The 16,184-nt window shown below is 37.5% G+C and overlaps 1 long non-coding RNA gene across 3 annotated transcripts in view; it reads left to right on the top strand.

Annotated features, from left to right (window-relative positions):
- Positions 1 to 16,184, top strand: part of LOC113252965 (uncharacterized) — a 227,750-nt gene that overhangs the window by 158,960 nt on the left and 52,606 nt on the right. For 2 of the 3 annotated variants that reach the window (XR_008957900.1, XR_008957899.1), the window contains exon 4: positions 1,187 to 1,245. The exons of the other annotated variant lie outside the window; for it this stretch is intronic. This is a non-coding gene — a long non-coding RNA (uncharacterized LOC113252965). The remainder of the gene's footprint in view (positions 1 to 1,186; positions 1,246 to 16,184) is intronic. 3 annotated transcript variants of the gene reach the window in all.

The raw sequence follows: 16,184 nt of genomic DNA, 5'->3' as shown, positions 1-16,184 counted from the left end.
TTAGAATGTGGTACATCAGCCCTTCTGTAATTTGATTTTACTCTACATCTCCAGCCTCATCTTTCAAATGCACTCCTTGGTTTCTTTACACTATAGTCCTGTTTTTTCCAGAAGGGTAGAAGAGTTTTCAAGAGTGTTTATTTCTGTTTACGCTGTAGTCTCTGTCTAGATTGCCCTTTGCATTTTAGTCTGCCTGATGAACACCTGTCCATGTTTAAAGGCATAGTGGATGCTGAGCTCTTTTATGAAATCTTTCTTTTAAAAAAAAGATTTTATTTATTTATTTGACAGAGAGAGAGAGCAAGAGAGAGAGCACAAACAGGGAAAGTGGCAGGCACAAGGAGAGGGAGAAGCAGGCTCCCCACTGAGCAGGGAGCCCGCTGTGGGGCTGCATCCCAGGACTCTGGGATCATGACATGAGCCGAAGGCAGATGCTTAACCAACTGAGCTACCCAGGCGCCCCTTATGAAATCTTTCTTGTCACATTTTAGAATGAACTCTGTAGTTGATAGCTAATAAAAGAGCTTCCGGTGGAATCCACCTCTGGGTATCCATATTCTTCTGTAATCCCCACTCCTTGAGGCTGGACTAGTTAGTGACTTACTTCCAATGTATAGAATATAGCAAAAGTATTGGGGTATCATTTCTGAGATTAAGCTATATGAGACTGTGACTCTTCCTCCAGTGCTTAATTTTGATTCTACTCCTAGCAGTTTCTCCTCTAGACCTGCCCTGGGAAAAGGCCCTGGTTCACATATGCTAGACTATTTCAGTTTTTTCAGATTTTACTTGCACTAAACTATTAATTGGAGTGGAAAACTTTTTCAGTTTCTACTGTTGTTCTCAAATTTTCCTTTGTTGCTTTCCAAAGCTGTTGGCTATTTTGGGGTTTCTTGTTCTCAGATCCATCAGACATCCTTTTGTTCATCCTCGACTTCCTCCTGCAAGACTAATATCATGCTAGTCTATGGTTTTTGTTGGTTTGTCCCCATCTACTTGTATTTTCACAAGGGATATCTTGTCACTTTGGTATTCCTGTAACTATCATCCAAAGGTGTTTGACTTTGCTATCTAGTTGCTTGGAGTCCCAGCAGATCCAAATATTATGATGCTTTCACTGCCACCAGAAACTCAGAATTCTCTACTGGTTTTATCTTTTGATATAAGTATCTTAATTTTATTCTAGGGGACCACGAGTCCATGCCCTTCTGAAGAGTTGCCTCCATCCCCATGTTCTAGGACTAGGTATGTATGTCAAGCCTGTCCAGTTAAAAAAAGAATCACATAATAGTAATTGGTTCAAGAAAAATAGATGATCCAAAAGGACTAGGACTTTTGTTTGAACTCCTGAAAAACACATATATTCTATTTTTGACAAAATTTTAACTGGCTGACAAACATGTGGGACCCAGGAATGATGCCAGCTCAGAGTAGTGCAAAACCAAGAGACAAAGAGAGACCAAGTCTTTGTGACGTTATTGGGAACCCTTGATCAGGCTGTGCCTGAAGAAATTATATCCCCTAGATTTTTCAGTTATCTGAGCCAATATATATCTTCAGTAAGTAAATTGAAGTGTGAAAAAATGTTACATAAAGAATAGTCAGGAAAAGTCCATGCAGAGGTAGAATTTAGTTGACTCATACATACCTAATCATGTCATGTAACTTCATCTTCATCTATAGAAAGGGGGATATCAAAAGCCTGCACAATGCTGTTAGCTGTATTCTTGTGAAACTCAGTGAGATTTGGTCAACACAGTGTTTCAAACCTAGAGTATCTATCCCAGCACATAGGACTAAAGCTTATCCAGTTTAGCCCCCAAAGTACTGGTAAGGGGTTTCCTCACTATCATTCTTTCACTTTTCCTGGTGCCCCTCTTGGGTTTATGGATGTTCTGAGGTATGGATTTGGAGATGTTCTAAGAGTCCTATAAAGTCATCCTTCCTTGTAGTCAGTCATCGATAGATGCTTCTACACTTAAATAGTACCTTTCCTATGGTCCTTAGCTGAGTCCCTTCACTTGTTTTTTCTTGGGCCAAGACATTTCTTTCTCATCAGGTTCTCAGGGCCCCATCTGATCATCAAAGTGACTTGTTCCTCCTGTCTAATTCCCTCACTAGACTCTCTATTTTATCACATGAATCCTCCTTCCCACCAAAACCCTCTCTTTTCATTTGTTTTCGTAAAGACTTTGATGGTCCATTAAACTCAGAGTTAAAATTAGTATCAAACAAAAACCTGTTTCATTTCTTTGAATTCAAGGAAATCTCAAACTTCAAACACTCTCAGGAAGTGTAGAGAAATAAATACATACTATCTTTCTAATGCATCGCAGAAAAGAAAGATGAGCAAGACAGTTGTTTCTATAATAAATCAGGTTGAATGCTCATATCCTGTCACATATGTGAAAGTGCTTGGAAAACTGAAAAGTGATCCAGAAATATAAAGGAATGTAAAAAGAATCCCCCCAAGACTTGGTGGATGGTACTCAAATATTCTGATTTAGTGATATTTTCTAAGTTTCTTCATCCACATAAATCACAGGAATTACATTAGGTAAGTAACAGGCACACATCCGTTGTGATTAATTAGAAGAGCCGTTAATAATTATGTATAATTCTGTAGGTGAGCATATTGGTTAACAAATATAAAATGTAGAACAATACCCAGTGGTACATCAAAATTTATACGTATTAATTCTTTATCAACTTATTTGGAAACTAACTTATGAGATAATGGCCCAAAGAGCATTAGACAGTTTCATTGCATTTTTTTTTTTTGAGTGAGAATGAAGTGCTATCTTTAAAAGGAAAAAGTTGAACTGAAAAGATATTGAAAACAAAATATCCGTTTTTGCTGCAGATGTTAAAAATGGAATAATCAAATATAAAATGAAATAAATATTCATGAGTCATGATTCATCTCCCTCACTTGATAGGAAACTGATATGTCTCTATGGTAACTGTGAAACTGCCATCAGGGAATGAGCACTTCTGTGTGTATGTGTTTTCATGAGCATATAATTTCAGAAGCATGTGATTAGGAATAAGAAAGAAGTTAAAATGAACTGCCACTAGGATCAATTGAGGTAAAGGAAAACAATGGAACGAAAGAAAATTCTAAGAGGAGATATGAAGAAATAATTGGGAGGTGATAAATAAAAAACAAACAAAAAACCAAACAACAACAAGTATTTAAACAAAAAGAAAAGAGGACTTCATCCAAGGACAGGAGTTAGAATTCTCCACTATAAAAAATGTGGCTTCTCTTTCAAGTCTGTAAGGTAGAGCAGGAACATACAAGAACAATGGTTGAATTGTTCAAGGTCACAGAGCTAACAGCAGATGTTCAACTCTGTCTTATGATATTAGAGAAGAATTTCATTGTCTCAGGGTTGCTGATTTGGGTTAAGAAAGGAGAAGCAATGGGGTGAAACAGTTGGATTTGGATTTCGGCTGAGGGAGGATAATCACAGCCTTTACAGAAGAGCATGATTGGGTTACTCTTCTGCTAATCTTCCCAGCCAACATCTTCAGATTTGAGGAACTGCCCAGGATCCTTTCATTGGGAGAATCCTCTATTGGAGGGATAAGGAATTCAGGAAGATCCATCCAAATTTCCTGGGCACTCAAGTCCCTGCTGATATTTTTTGTTATCACTGACGGTCCTAAAAGAACCAGGCAGGAGGCCTTGTTGTAGAGATGCTGATTCCAACCTTGATGCCTTGTTTTCTTTCCCTTATATCACTAGCAAAGTGAAGAACATTGTCCCAAGGTATATTGGTGTCTCAAAACCTGAATAGTTTTGTATATTTCTTCCTTCCTAAAAAAATAAAACCTTACCAGAGGAAGATTTCCTGAATGATTTGATAGTCTTTTATTAGGCAAATTTAAATTTTTATTGAATTGAATCTATTTTATTGAATCTATGTTACTTAAAAATGAAATAATGCTGGAAAGTTTATAACAAATTACTGTTCAGAAATGTCTATTTGCACTTAATCTTCCTTTTTTACTTCAGCACCATCATATTCTATTGTTCTTGGTCCCACCAGTCCAGAGTCCCTAGGGATCATATTCTCAGGGACTAAATATCTGGTTTTCTGAAGAAGTTAGAGCCATTAACTTGGATTTGCAGGACAAGGATGTGGGGAACAGGAAGAAGGATGTCCAATTACTCCATATACAGATTTTTCAACTAATTCCCAGCTCCATTCCTCACTATGGACATTCAATATGCCTAGTGTCTCAAGTTCCAAATCTCCAGTGATCTGTGGGGAAAAGCCCGATTTTTAGCATTGGTTCCAACTGTGAGTTCCTAGGTTTCAACTTCCTTTTACCTACTAGGTGAGTTGCCACCCCACTATTTGCTTTTTGCACATTAACATTTATTGACCTCTTTTCACTTACTCTCATCCCTGCTCATTTTCTCTTTGTTTTTAGGATTTATACTTTTTAAAATCTCATTTGCATTTTAATATTATTTCCATTGAGAGCAGAGATAAACACATCAGACTAGAAGCCTTAACTGATGTTCTACGTACTATAATGTAGAGGATTAGATGAGAAAAGCTGGGAGAAATATTTAGGAAACTATTTGCTGGATTTCTTGTCTCTGAGTCCCCCTGAATTATGTGGCAGGCAGCATTCATCTCTCACTTTTCCATTACCAGTCATTTATTAGTCCTTAGACTCTGTGGCCAATCTTTTCCCTCAACTAGGGAGATAACAGAAAGCTTGGATCAAATCTTTCTCTTGAGCTCTAGAGCCAGGTACATCCAACTGCCTTCAAGTCCTCCCCGCTTGGAATTCCCAGAGATAACTCAAAACTAAAATATTCTGTCTTGGCTCACCTCCATCCAATCCAGCCCCCAACCTCTTCTCTTGCTTTATTTGCTACCTCAGCAAATGGTATCACCATCCATGCACTTTCAAAGACAGATTCCTGGAACTCATCCATATCTCTTCTCTGTTTTACTCCCCAGCTTGCAAATGATTCCTGACTCCTATCCATTTACTCCTCCACCCCCGATGTTGCTCACCTCTCTCCTCTGTGCTCTTTGCCTCTTCCTTTCCAGCCTTCATGGCATACTTACATTCCAGCAACAGCTTTCTCCTAGTTAGTCTGTCTTTACACCTTTTCCATTCCAATTGATTTTCCGCACTCAAGTCAGAGTGATCTTTCTAAAGCGTAAATTTGGTTTTTTTAAATCTCCTTATTTGAAACTCTTTAGTGGCTCTCCACTGTGCTCAAAATAAAGTACAAATTTCGTGTCATGATCTGGTCCCCTTTTATCAAATGTCCAGCCTTACTTTTTGGCATTTTTCCTCATCTAACTATACTCTAGCCCTTCTTTTAAGAGTTTCCTCAGTGTGCCATGCTCTCTTTCACTGCTGGGATTTTAGCATGCATTTATCTTCTCTTCCTGGAACATCATCTTTTCTTCCTCTTTCCAGCATAATCCAGGAAGCAGTTGTTTAGTTAACTGTTATGTAACTCTTATGTAATCTTTAAGACTACATTTAGAGGTCATTTTCTCCTTCAACGATTCTCTGATATCTCTTCATGCAAAAGTAGTTATTTTTCCCATGTATTTTCATTAACCTTCTGTTTATTCATTTTAACATTTATCATCTTGTATTGAGTCTCTCCCACTAGACTATAAATTTTTTCAAGACAGGGACTGTATTTTGTTTACTATTATATCTCTGATACCACAATTTTTAGAACTGTAATAGATCCATATAAATGTTTTTTAAATGGATTAATGAGATAACGTAAGAACCTGGTTCAGGGGCATCCTCTGTTACTGATCTTGTTCTGATCACATATTCTGGTCCAGCTATCTGTCTGTCTTTCTCTCTCTCTCTTCCTCCCTCCCTCTAGTTCTATATCTAATTATTTGCTTTCAGATTCGACCTTCATTCTTTGGGTCTGGGTTCTTATCAAACCTCAGGACCAGGTCTGTCTGCTTGCTGAGATTTCAATTATACCTTTATTATTAAGCAGTATTTATTAAACGTCTATATGAGTTAGGTATAGTGCTCATTCAAAGATAAAGCAGAGAACAAGATTGGCTTAGTCTCCACATTCATGGAACAAAGATTCTAACTGGAGAGAATTGGAGGCAGATAACTTGCTCTTTAGTTTCACAGATGGAGAGAAATTATGTCCTAGGAGTTGTACCTGATGGATTACACCTGGACCAGATTTAGATGAGGAGATATTGACCTTTGATCTGATGTTATGTTAGGATGCCACAATAGGATGCTATAATAGGAACCTTGGGAGGGAGATGAAAGTATTTTGCATGTGGAAGGGATGTAAATCATTGAAGGCCAATGGGCAGACTATGGAAGACAGACTTTAAGGTGTCTCCCATTATTGCCACCTCCTGGCGTTCACATCTTTGTATAATCACCTCCACTTGAGTGTAAGTAGGGCCTGTCACTTGTCTTTAGGCAATGGAATAGGAAAAGGTGATAGGATGGTACTCCCATGATCATGTTATATAAAACTCCGTCTTGCTAGCAGACTTATTCTAGAGACTTTGTCCCTTGTTGGATTTGAAGTAAGGGGCCATGTTAGGAAGCTTGTATGGCAAGGCACAGTCTCTAGGTGACAGCAAGAAGTTGAGACCTTCAGTCTCAAGGAAATGAATTCTGCCAATAGCCTAAGTGAGCTCAGGAGTGAAACCGAGTCAGGCCTCCAGATGTGACCCCAGTCCCAGCTGACATCCTTAATTGCAGCCTAGCAGAGTAGGGAGCTAAGCCTACCTAGACTTGTAACCCCAGGAAACTGAGATAACAAATATGTGTTGTTTTTAGCTGCTAAGTTTGTTCTGCAGCAATAGAAAACTAACACAGGGAGACAGATAATAAACAAGTAAACAGATAAAGAGTGAATTGTGTTAAAATGTATGAAGGGGAATAAAAGGTAATATTGTAGAAAGAAAGTTTAGACAGTGGCTACTTTAGATGGAATAATCAGGAAAGGTCTCTCTTGAGATGTTATGTTGGCAGAAGCCCAATGAATGAAGGGGATCTAGACATCTTGTGGTAGAATAGAGGATAGAAAGACATTTCAGCAGAGAGAATTTTTGATGCAAATGCTCTGAAATAGCAAACAACTCGACACATTGGAGGAATCAGTGGCCACTGTATAAGCAAGAAGGAGAGTGGTAGCCACAGTGTATAGATTTTGGGGCCAAGTAGTAAGGAATTTGGACTTCATTTGTAGTGCACTGGGAAGCCTTTGAAGGACTCTTAGCAGGAGAGTGACAAGACTTACCCTCTATCTACTCTGTGAAGAATGGATTCGAGTTGGGGCCTTTGGATTGAGCAAAAATGAAAGCAATATAGTCATTAGGAAGCTGTCGTAGATGAGGATTGATCATGACTTAGATGGAAATGTTAGCAGAGAAGATACATACCTCTCAGAGGTCAAGATAAGGACAGGCTCTCTTCATCATATGTATAAGACCTTTCCTGGTCTGGCTCCCATTTACCTCTCCACCTTCGACTCCCTTCCCCTAGTGAACTTCTGTCCCTGCACACTGAATTTCTGCCAAGTGCCTGATGTCAGCTCTCTCTAAAGTCTATGAGGTCTGACTGAACTCCCTGTTTTTATTTTCTATTGCATATGGTGCCCTTCATTTCATACCTTCTCTCTGGGCAGCTCCCAAGTCCTTGGGTATCTGCTGTGCCTGTCTGTCCATCCCGATCCTTCTTAAGGCCCAAGCTTGCTGAAGTAACAATGAAAGAAAAAGATTAAAAGAAACAAGGAAAACTAAAAATCATCTTGTAAAAACATTATTCCAGTAAAATTAATATTCCAGTTGGTTTTTTTTTTTTTTTTGGATTTGTCAATTTCTCTGTTATTTTGGCCCCTTCTCCTTGTGGTGAATTCTGAATATCCCTATTTATCATGTTTAGTAAGAAGCAAGAGAAAATGGAACAGCCTGTGTGCCAAAACAAAGAGGGGAAAAGCCCTGTAATTGATCACATTTACATTCTTAGAAAGAACACATTTGCAATTTAACCTGCCCTCTGGAACATGAGAAATGAAAAGAATAAACAACTCACTGATGTACATCTACAAGGGCTATTTTGTTTCTCATTTTGTTCAGCATATTTCAGGGCTTCTGAGGAATAGATACAAACTAACATGAGGTGAATAACCATATATAACCAGATAACAGTTTTTATCTGAAATAGACAATAATATGACCTTCTTTAAAGAAAAAAAAATCACACATTTCTGTCCATATTTTTAATTCACTTGATTTTATTTGAAATAATACAAGGAATTTCTTTACTTTTTTTTTTTTTAAGTATTGAAATTTCACAGATGGTGGTACCCAGTCATTATGAGGCAGTTATTATGCTGTAGCAATCTGGAAATGTTTTCACTTGTCAGAATATTCCAGATTCTTAAATCGTGGTACTCAAAGCTCTTCCCAATGGGTCCAACCTAACTGTCCAGCCCTTGAGGTCTTATACTCATTTTTGTCTAATCCCTGGAATCTAGCAACACCAGACCACTTATTATTTATTTCCTCATATACACCACCCCTTGTCATGCTTATGATTTTCCTAATCTTATTTAAAATGCAGCTTATGATTTAGTGGATCTGGAGAAAAGCCAGAGATTCTACACTGCGAACAACCTCTCTGGTGATGCTGCGGTTGGTTTGTATGAGACATTTTCAGTAGCAAGGATTAGGCAGTGTAACTATTTTTATTTCTGATCATGCCTTCCAGCCCTGTGGGTTTCTTTTACATGGAGACAGTAGCCATGAGACAACACCAACTCATTCTCGTATCTTCAGGTCAAATCTCAAGGCTTTCCATGAAAGTTTTTTTCTGCTAAGAGAGAGAATTAATAACTTCCTACTCTAATGGCTTTCCTTTACACCTAGGATAAAATTCAGAGTCCTTACCAGGCTCACAAAGGCTGTGTCTCTATTCCCTTTTCCTAGCACTTTCCTTTTGCTTACTCCTACACCGGTCTTGTTATACCCGCAATATGCCAAACATGTGTTAGTTTTAGGGAATTTTTTTAAATTGCTCTTCCCGTCACATGTCCTCATGGCTTTTATTTAGGCCTTTGATCCCTTCCTCAAAGAGGCCACTGCATTGAGTTGACCCCTATGCACAGCTGCCTGGACATGATCGCAATGAAGGCTGAACTCCAGCCTCTGGTTTGCTAGGCCGGATTAATCTGGTAGCAGAGGGCAGGAGACGTAGATAGACAAATCAGAAAACTCTTGCAGTGAGCCAGATGTGAGAAAATGAGGACTGGGGTGATTGCCATGGAAACAGTGAGCCCTGCTGGAAGGGCTGCATATGCCTGGAGGAAGGTCTGCCTTTTTCTTATGTGTCCCAAAATGCAACTGCCCAGCTCTGAGTGGTCTTCCTTGACCACTCAATTTAAAATAGCAAGCCACTGACTATTTCTATCCCCTTAGTCTGCCTTAATTTTCTTCCCGAAATGATGACTCAGATGTTTTATTATGTATCTTACTGATTTGTTTTTGTTGTTTGTCTTTGCAACTTTGAATGTCAGCTCAGTGAAAGAAGAGGCTTTTTCTCTTTTGTTTACTGCAATATGCATAGTGCCTATATGGTATAAAAGAAACATTCATATAAATATGAATTGAGTTAATCAATGAATGAATACTCAGAGTTTCCAGGGAACATAGAATAAGGAAGTATAAGACAGATATTGGCTCAAGTCTCAACTTGTCTACTTGCTAGCTATGTGAAATTAGCCAAGTTACTTATCTTCTCTGGAAATGTTTCCTCATCTGTCAATGGGCGTAATAGTAATACATGACTCATTGGCGGGTGGGCACAATGACATTGGATAATAAATGTAAATTTCTTAATTTTTTCCCTGGTACCTCACATTTATCACACCCTATCACAAATGTTTAGTTTTTGTTTTTCCCCTTGGCTGTGAGCTCCATGAGAGCTCTTATTACAATGCTTCTTAAGCACCTAGGAAAACCTATTTTCAATAACTCATTCACACATATTGCTTATGACATGACTGCTCTGTGCCAGGTACTCTGCTCTGGCAGGGGATACTCAACAAAGAATGCAGTCGTGGACCATCATGTATCTTCTGCGAAGTGAAGGAGAGAGACATAAACAAAAACAAACATGAAAACGTCTATAGCTTGTAACATTGTGAGAAAGAAGTAAACAGAGGACTGTCATAGTATGACCATAAAGAAGATATTTCTTTTACATTTTTGTGGGGTAAATGTAGATAATATTTGTATTTGTTTATTTTAAATATCCACTGGTATCCCATTGTATTTTATTAGCAATATCCTCTTCTTGGTCAATGACGTAAGACAGGTGTTGGGGGTATTTGCAATCATTCTGACAAATTTCTCAGATACATGCATCTTGGTCAGTAGAAGGTGAGATGATGTTTATAGACCTGTTGTTTCTAGCTCTACCTTCCAGAGCAACCAGTTCTCTGACTGCCTCAGATCGTATATGGGAGATGCATGTGATGTGCAATGTAGACTGTCTCTGGGCTGTATCAGGGTCCTGACAGCAAAGAAAAGGCACATTTGGCGGGTTTAACTAAGGAGAAGTTAATGAGCAAAACAATCACTGTGGTGTAGATGGGGTTAAATGAATGATCAATTCTATTGAAATATCTGAGACTGGCCACAAGGGTATCGTTACTGCCCATAGGCATGAAGGGGCAAGAGAAAAGCATATTTTGCTGGAGCAGGGAGAGCTTGGGTCACTGGCAAGAACTACTCTAGTGAATATTAATAAAAAATGGGAAGGGCAAAGTTGCCAGGATGGAAAGAATTGTAAAACCTTTGGAATATTAGATGATATGGTTGTAATCCCATATATAGAATGGCAGAATCCCAGGAGGTGAAGGGCAAACTTTCTGAGCACTTTGCTTGATATTTCTCCTCTCTTGAGTAATATTTACTTACATCATTACTTCTCTGCTTTGTTCATTCCCATTGTTCATCTTACTACTCCCTTTAGTGGTCACAGCTGTCAAAACACTCCTACACCTTTCTCCTTCCCTATGTTCTTTTAGGGAGAACTGTCTTCTCTAATTCTCTTTGATGATGGACATGAAAATATATTATTTGAGGGGTACCTGGGTGGCTCAGTTGGTTAAGCGCGGGACTCTTGGTTTCAGCTCGGGTCATGATCTCATGGGTCATGAGATCAACCCCTGCATAGGCCTCTGTGCTCATCGAGGAATCTGCTTGAAGTTCCCCACTCATGCACAGGCTCCTGCTCTGTCTCTCAAATAGATACAAAAATCTTAAAAAAATACATTATTTGAAAAACTCATGCTATAAACTCTCTCTGAGATCAAGTTATTCTTTGACCACTCTTTATATGTGAGCTAACCAATTTTCATCCATCTTTCTTCTCCAGACTAATTGAGTTCAATATTATTGAAATGATCTAAAGGTAACAGGATTTTTTGGTTAAATGTTCAAAATGGAAAATGAATTAAAATGTTATTCTTTAAGATGTGAAGAACTGCCACCAATGCATTAAACACACAATTTAAAAATCACAATCTTTTTCTTAAATATTATACATTTTGATACAACAAAAATAAATTTAGATTTATTTATTGCTTGGCAGTGATACAGTGAGCAAAAATATCTTATGGCATTCATTTGTTTTATTTTTAGCAACATGGCTTCTCCTTATTTGTCTTCTATTTTGGAGTACATGTTATATATATTACTTTATGCATTCATAGTTGAGTGATGCCATTGACTATTCGCTTAATTCATTTATAAAAGAAGAAATGTTTTAGACACTCCCAATACTACTCTTTATAGTAGTTGAAACAGTTGCTCATTTAGAGTGGCATATCAGCTCTGTTTTGCTCTCAACATTTAATGAGAGGCAGTCATTTGAATCACTTTCATCAGCCTGAAGCCTGAATTTCCAAACATTGCATATGTGTTCACTGGATTTGTGTTTCATTCTGGTAGAGAAGTTCTTCTAATGGATTTTGCCTGCAGCTGGTGGTATTCATTGAGCAATGGTGGAAATCAATTAAATTATCCTTTTTCCCCTATAAAAATGATTTAATAAATGTACAAATTTTTAAAAGGAAATATATTTTAATATTAATGTATAATTTAACTTGAATCCACACTCAATCTATTCTTAATAACTGGATCATTCTTCAGGAAGGGAGATGCAATAATTTCACCAGGTATGATAGAAAAAATTTCATTTAGGCCAATTCATTTGATGTAATGAAGAATTTTAATTGTTTGGCACATTCAAAATCTTCCATTGCTTAAGGCCACATGTAGAAATAAGGCCATGGAAATTTATTCTTTTTTCTTTTTCTTCCCCCAAAGAATGTTATATTGTCTTGGTACATTACAGGTTAAGCAAGAAAGAATAAAAGGAATGGATACAGGAAGCTGTGGTCTTGTAATGCTATAAAATTTTTATTTATAGATTACAAATATAAACGAACATTTCCATGGTAAATTAAAATTATTGTTCTAGACTGTGCCTACCAAAAAGAAATACAAAAGTTATGAACAGTTTAGTTTAACAATCATTTTCTGAAACCTCCTGTTGAATCATATGAATATGAGCCTCATTAGAAAAAAATGCTGAAGAATTTTTGCCTCATAACTTTTGATTCACATGAAATCATATTTGCCTCATTTGTCAAATCTATTTAAGCTGCAGTATTTTTTACATATTATTGATTTTGATAGGCTCACATTGGAGAATCAGGGTCACAGGATTAGTGTGATTATAGCAATTCAGCAAAAGCATGTAATATAGGGCACTTCCTATATATTATCCAAATCATACTTCTAATGCATTTTGTAATATAAACAATTTGCCTCTTAGAGTCTCCTATTTCAGCCCATTCTGAATGTTTTTTTTTATTAGACATCAGTTTCTTTGTCATTTCTCTTCTTCAGAACCATTCATTTATTAATTTATTCGAGCCGCAGCCATCTATTAAGTGCCTGCTGTGTGCTAGACATTAAGATAAATGCTGGGGATTCAAAAACACATGTAACAATTTCCTGCCTTCTAGTGCTCCCACATTCAGTGAGGGACACAAATAGGTGAGAAGTCATGGATTAATTCTTCTGGCTAAGATCTATGGGAGGAGGATGCTTCACTTTCCCTGGAGAAGATGTCCTAGAGGAGAAAGCATTTCAGCTAAAATTTGAGGGATACATGAGAAGTGTAAAGAAGTCAAACAGAGTAAGCATTATACCAGTAGTGAGGGGAAAATGTTAAAAAGCATCAAGAAGAAAAAGTTGTATTTGACTAATTTTAAAATTCTTCACTTAGTTTTTATAACCCTCTGACTACTGCCCCATTTTGATCTAATCCTAACTCCTTCTATTTCCCAGGAGTCAACTTTTGCTCAAGTAAGTAGTCTTCACGGTGCCCTGCATTTGCACTTTTTTTATTTTCTGGCTCCATGTACTTGCTCAGGTAAAGCTGCCTTTAATCTGCTTTCTAATCAAACTTCCCCTTAGGACAAACTCAGGCCTCACTTTCCTGTGGAAGCATTCCATATACAATTGAACCTTCACTGAGCTTCTTTTTTAGGGATCACCTTTGCACTCAAGGCAAGAACCCTTTAAATTAACACATAACTAATATTTCTAGCACATTTTTTGTGAGTAACTTGGGGAGGAGCATTGTTTTGATCTGAATCCTGGTGAATACTCTTTTTAATACACAGCCTTGGGTATGTATTTGCCTTCCTCGTAAAATAGAGATAATAAAACATACCTTGAAAGGTGTTTATGAAGATAAAATAAGAAAGGAACATATTATAAAAGCTGTTGGCCGTGCAGAGTTGGAATCACGTAGAAACCATGGAAAATAAATAATCTTTATATAATATAAAGAAATGCACACAAATATGGATCGAAATGAGAGAGATCAAAGTGAGATGCAAAGACTTGGTACAGGAAACAATAGATACCCTCTTTATGGATTGTGTTGAATATTTCAGTGACATAGGGACCATTGAGGGGATATAGACAAGGAATTAATTAAGAGAATCTCTGGAGTGCCTGGGTGGCTCAGTCAGTTAAGCATCTGCCTTCGGCTTGGCTCATGATCTCAGGGTCATGCAGGTCAAGCAGAGGCTCAGCAAGGAGTACTTCTCCCTCTCACTCTCCCTCTGCGCTTTCTCTCTCAAATAAATAAATAAAATCTTTTAAAGAAAGAGAGAAAATCTCTAGTAAGTTAGTAATTACAGGTAAAAGGCTTTGTGCAAACTGAGATAGGATATATGATCTAGCACCTAGGATATTTTCTGTATGTCAGTATTTTCTGGTATAAGCACTCCAGTGTATACATCATCCAAACCTTACCATGATCTTATCTTATTATCACTTTCATTTTATATCTATGGTAAGTGAGGCACAGAAAAATAGAATGAAAAAAAAAGAAGAAGAAATGAAAAGTTGAGTGACTTGCTCAAGATTATGCACTTAGTATACAGTATACCAAGATTCAAACCATGGGCTATTCTCTTAACTCTACAGAATACCTACAACATCCCCTAGCACACATAGAGTTAGTTCATTTAGGGGAAGGTAGTTTTTGAGTGTATAAGAATCTTGCAGAGTTGGCAAATTAAAATTCTGGTTTATTAAAGTTCCAAATTATGAGCGTCCCAGTATAGAAGTCACAATTATATTATCAAACCAAATAAGCTCTGTGAAGCAAAGGATAAACTGTATTCAAAGTCCTAACACATTAGGAGTGTTAGGAATAAAGGAGTGGGGTTCTATTAATATTGTTATTAAAGTCTCTGAGGAAGATATATATATATCTTGGTTCTTCCATAAGTGTCCAGTGAGATCAGAAACCAGTCTCATTTGGGGTTCCAACCTCATCTCTGTAAACTATGGCCTCCATAGAGCTCTAGAGGCCACTCAATCCAGCTCCCTATTTATATGCTTGTATGTGGAGCAAAGGAGAGAAAAAGGGTGGTTTCAATAGGAGGAAAGGCTTCTTCTGTGCCTTAGACATGACAGAGTGGGGGTAGTCAACAAATTTTATCCCTTCCCTCACATTCTTCTCCTTTACTGGATTATAAACAATTTATTTTTTATGTTTATTATTTTTATTTTTTAATTAATATATAATGTATTATTGGTTTCAGAGGTAGAGGTCAGTGATTCATCAGTCTTATATAATACCCAGTGCTCATTACATCACATGCCCTCCTTAATGTCCATCACCTAGTTACCCCATCCCCCCACTCTGCTCCCCTCCAGCAATCCTCAATTTGTTTCCTATGATTAAGAGTTTTTTATGGAGGGGCGCCTGGGTGGCGCAGCGGTTAAGCGTCTGCCGTCGGCTCAGGGCGTGATCCCGGCGTTATGGGATCGAGTCCCACGTCAGGCTCCTCCGCTAGGAGCCTGCTTCTTCCTCTCCCACTCCCCCTGCTTGTGTTCCCTCTCTCGCTGGCTGTCTCTGTCTCTGTCGAATAAATAAATAAAATCTTTAAAAAAAAAAAAAGAGTCTTTTATGGGTTGTCTCCCTCTCTGGTTTCATCTTGTTTTATATCTTCCTCTTGTCCCCTATGATCATCTGTTTTTTGAATTATAAACAGTTTCAATGTACTATATTCTTTCATGTGTATCATAGTTTTTAGGAAACCTAACTTAGTGGTTAATAACAGAAATTTTGGGGTCAGGTGAACCATCCTTGAGTCCTCTCTCTGATACTTGCTAACTGTGATTTAAGTAAAGTTATTTAATTGTTCCACAGCCTGTTTCACTTGTAAAATAGGGATTATAACAGTACTTACCTCTTAGACTTTTTATGAGATTCAAACTAAAAATTATGTGATAAAACACTGGTGTCTATACCCTTGTTACCCCTTAGTAGAAATTATCTATTACTACTACTATTATTATTAACCATCAAGATTATGCTCAGTAAATGCTTTTTGAGCTCAGTTACTGATTTATTCTCTCCTATGTAAAACAGCTGTCATTGCAAATTTACAGTCAATTTAGAGTCTGTAAAACAGCAAGAAGAGACATTAGGATTATTCAATAATAAAGTGAGAGTAAATGCACATATTGTCTTGAATTCTAAGGCCAATTTCTTTTATTCATACTTTGTTCACAGACATGTCTCGGGGTTAA

The sequence above is a fragment of the Ursus arctos genome, unplaced genomic scaffold (assembly GCF_023065955.2).
Source record: "Ursus arctos isolate Adak ecotype North America unplaced genomic scaffold, UrsArc2.0 scaffold_6, whole genome shotgun sequence".
Classification (NCBI taxonomy): Eukaryota; Metazoa; Chordata; class Mammalia; order Carnivora; family Ursidae; genus Ursus; species Ursus arctos.
This window is presented reverse-complemented; position numbering and strand designations above follow the sequence as displayed.